The sequence below is a fragment of the Engraulis encrasicolus genome, chromosome 11 (assembly GCF_034702125.1).
Source record: "Engraulis encrasicolus isolate BLACKSEA-1 chromosome 11, IST_EnEncr_1.0, whole genome shotgun sequence".
NCBI lineage: Eukaryota > Metazoa > Chordata > Actinopteri > Clupeiformes > Engraulidae > Engraulis > Engraulis encrasicolus.
The window spans coordinates 56,024,670-56,028,426 of NC_085867.1; the positions used below are offsets into that span (position 1 = coordinate 56,024,670).

The 3,757-nt window shown below is 34.6% G+C and overlaps 1 pseudogene; it reads left to right on the forward strand.

Annotated features, from left to right (window-relative positions):
* The first annotated feature begins 1,115 nt into the window (after window positions 1-1,115).
* The window catches only part of LOC134457807 (bile salt-activated lipase-like), a 12,981-nt pseudogene continuing 10,339 nt past the window's right edge, over window positions 1,116-3,757 (forward strand).

The window sequence follows — 3,757 nt, forward strand, 5'->3', positions numbered from 1 at the left end:
CCTTTTAGGGGGAAGGGGTTTTTTTTTTTTTTTTAAAAAAAAAATTTTTGGGGTTTTTAAAAAAAAAATTTTTGGTCCCTTTTTTTTTTGGGTTTTTTTTTGGGGGCCCCCCCCAAAAAAATTTTTTTAAAAAAAAACCCCCCCTTTTTTTTTTAAAAAAAAGGTTTTAAAAAGGGGGTTTTTTTTTTGTTTTTTTTAAAAAAAGGGGCCAAAAAACCCCCCTTTTTTTTAAAAAAATTTAAAAAAAATTTTTTTTTTTTTTTCCCCCTTTTAAAAAAGTTAATTTTCCCCTTTTTTTTTTTTTTTCCCCCAAAATTTTTTTAAAAAAAATTTTAAAAAAAAAAAAAACCAAAAAAAAAAAATTCCGGGGATTTCCCCCAAAAAACAGGGTTTAAAAAATGCCTTTTTTTTTTTAAAAAAATTGGGGGAAAACCCCCCAAAAAATTTTTTTTTTTGGGGGGGGGGGAAAAAAAAAAAACCCCTTTTTTTAAAAACCCCAAAAAAAAGGGGGTTTTGGGGGCCCCCTTTTTTTAAAAAAAAAAATTTTCCCCCCCCCTTTGGGGGGTTTTTAAAAACCCCCCCCCCCCCCCCTTTTTTTTTTTTTTAAAAATAACCCCCCAAAAAATTTTTTTTTAAAAGGGGGGAAAATTTTTTTAAATTTTAAAAAAGGAACCCTTTTAAAATTAATTTAAAAATTAAAATTTTTTTAAAAAAAAAAAGCCCCCAAAAAAATTTTTTTTAAAAAAACCCAAAAAAATTTTTTGGGTTTTTTTTTTTTTTTTTTTGGGTTTTTTAAAAAAAAAAAAAAAAAAAAAATTTGTAATTTAAAAAGGGGTGTGAAACCCCCCAAAATTTTTAAACCCACCCCTTTTTACTTTTTCCCTTTTTTCTTTTTTTTTTTTTAAAAAAAAATTTTTTCCCAAAAAAAACCCCCCTTTTTGGGGGTTTTCCCCCCCGGGGGGGGAAAAACCCTTTTGGGTTTTTTGGGGTTTTTTTTTGGGGTTTTTTTAAAATTTTCCCAACCTTTTTCCCCCCAATTTTTTTTTTCCCCCTTTTTTGGGGGGGGTTTTTTTTGGTTTTAAAAAACTTAAAAAAAATTTTTTTTTTAACCCAAAATGGCCCGGGATTGCGTGGGTGCCAGGAACATCGGGGTTTTGGGGGAGACCCTCCAAAATCACTCTCTTTTTGGGGAAATCCTGGAGGCGCCAGTTCACTTCCAGGGGGAAAATTCTAAAAAAACCCTTTTTTTTTGAAAATTGCCACCAAACTGCTTTTTTCAAGGGGCCTACGGTGCGTTTCAACTGATCTGTACATTTTTTTAGAAAAACCACATTCTCAAGTGTAGTCTTGATACAGAATGGATTAATGTACTCAAAACTGGACTGAGGCCAAAAAGCCCCAAGCATTAATATTCCATATATTAAAATATCCCAATATATCCCAGATTAAATATTCCATACTTTCAGGTTGGACCATTTTTCCCTTTGCAAATATGATTTGTAATGAATCCAAATATAAGAATATAATTTAGAAATATATATACAGTACAGTATACAGTATGAGTCAGTTACGTTTCCGCAGTAGCACATGTCAGGGTGGCTCACCGACAGCCAGTGCCACTATTGTTGTAGATTTTTTTTCTTTGTTTTTAGTGGACAATCTAAGAAGCATATTCATTGCAGCACATCAACCACCAATATAGTTCATGACTAGGTGTATGACAATTTTGCAGGCAGAGGCATCAGAATCAACACTTTGGGATCAACTTCTACGTACCCCTTTTAATTTGATGTGTAGTTACCACATTCATTTTCATTTTTATTCATTTTCTCCTTCACCACAGCTCATTACTCCCAAGAACAAAGGCCTGGTGCGCAGGGGTATTTCACAGAGCGGTGTGGCTCTGTGTCCCTGGGCGGTGAACAGGAACCCTCGGGAATTTGCTGAGCTGGTAAACTTTAATGTCTTCGTCACATTTTGCCACTGTCCGGCAGACACCTTGTATATCCACTTTTCATTGTTTTTTTCACTTATTAATTTATACTGTATGTCACTGTTTTCTAAACAAATGATCATTTAAACATTAAAGTTAGTTATTTAGTAATGTATCATACACATATAATCAAGGACACTGACCAGTAGTGCTGATTTATATTTTACAATAAAGAACAAATCTAAAATAATACAAAAATAGGAGATACGAGGTTTCTGCTGGACAGCAACGATATGCAACATACTTATGGCATATACAGCCTAACATCAACTGTTGTGCCCTGGATTGACTAACGGCACAAGTTGTGCTTAAACTACAAAGAGACATGTTGGTGTGTTTTAAGTGCTTTATAAGTGCTTTATGTGAAATACATTGTCAATTTGGTATTTTGTTATTAAAACTGGGTAACGCTTTATTTTACCGTGTAACTAAATGTATCTTCAACACATTGCACACTGTACATATCTAATCCTAACCTTAACTCTAATCCTAACATACTGTGCAAATAGGTACATAAAGTTATACAATGTTATGCCTGCATACTTTGTTACATTGTACCTAATTGATGTGATAGGAACCAAAAAAATTAAGTGTAACCTAAAACTGTTATCATCGAATCCACTATATCTACCGTAACAGGTTGCCACGAGGGTGGGATGTCCCACAGATGACAAAATGGCTGCTTGTCTGAAGATGACTGATGCTGTTGCTCTGACTCTTGCTGGAAGCTTGAACATGCATGGGTCTGCATCTGGTATGGCAAGAAAGTGGAGATAAAAAAATATAATGTCTTAACAAAAAATGTCATTTTATGGAGTATGCTGAATAGAATGGAATAGATCATAACAATTTAAATCCATGTTTTACATGTACAGTGCCACAAAATCACAAAAATCAGTCCACCCCTCACTTCCAGATTTTTAAGTAGGCCTATATCTTTCCATGTGACAACACTGAAGAACTGAAACATTGACACAATGAAATGCGCTCAGCGTCCGTTATTTTAACTCTTTCAATTTATTTTCCCCTCAAAAATTTCAAAACATCCCTTAATGTCTCAACCCTCAAAAATCCACAAAAGTGGGGAAGAATATGTCGCTTCATTAAGTGTAGTGTAACTAATGCAGTGAAGATTGTGTTCTTTATTGCGTTCACTGTGGCTAACTTTCCCTTTTTCCCGTCATCCCCCTTCAGCTCCGATTGTCCAAATCTGGGCCTTTCTCTGTCATTGACGGTGATTCTTGCCTGACGAGCCTGCCAACGTTCCACAATGCCGCCGAGGTTGACACCATCGCCGGAGCCAAAAGATGAGGCCATATCTTCACCGGCCTGGATGTGCCATCTGTCAATCAGCCTATTCAGAGCACACCTGTGTGAGTTCCTATCCACAAATAATAACCTTTGTCTCATGTCAATGGCCTGATTCACTAGACATTTTATTTAGAGTTACAGCTCTAGCTTAATTTGATTCAGAATAAAACTTAATTCTGCATTGAAAACATCATGTAAATATGTAACAATTCGGAATTAAATGACAGTACAATGTAAACTCGAACTAGAAATTTCATTCTACAGAAAATTGCTTTGGGAAGGGGGGTTCCCTTTTGGGGCCCGGGTGAACAAAGTCTATTTTGGAAAAAGCAAAATTTTTGAAACTACATCCATTTAGTAAATTCACAATTCACCATTTTTTTTTTGATTCACCATCCCTTTAAAGTGTGAGTTATTCTTCTTTTTTAAACTTAAGAACAAAAACATTTTTTT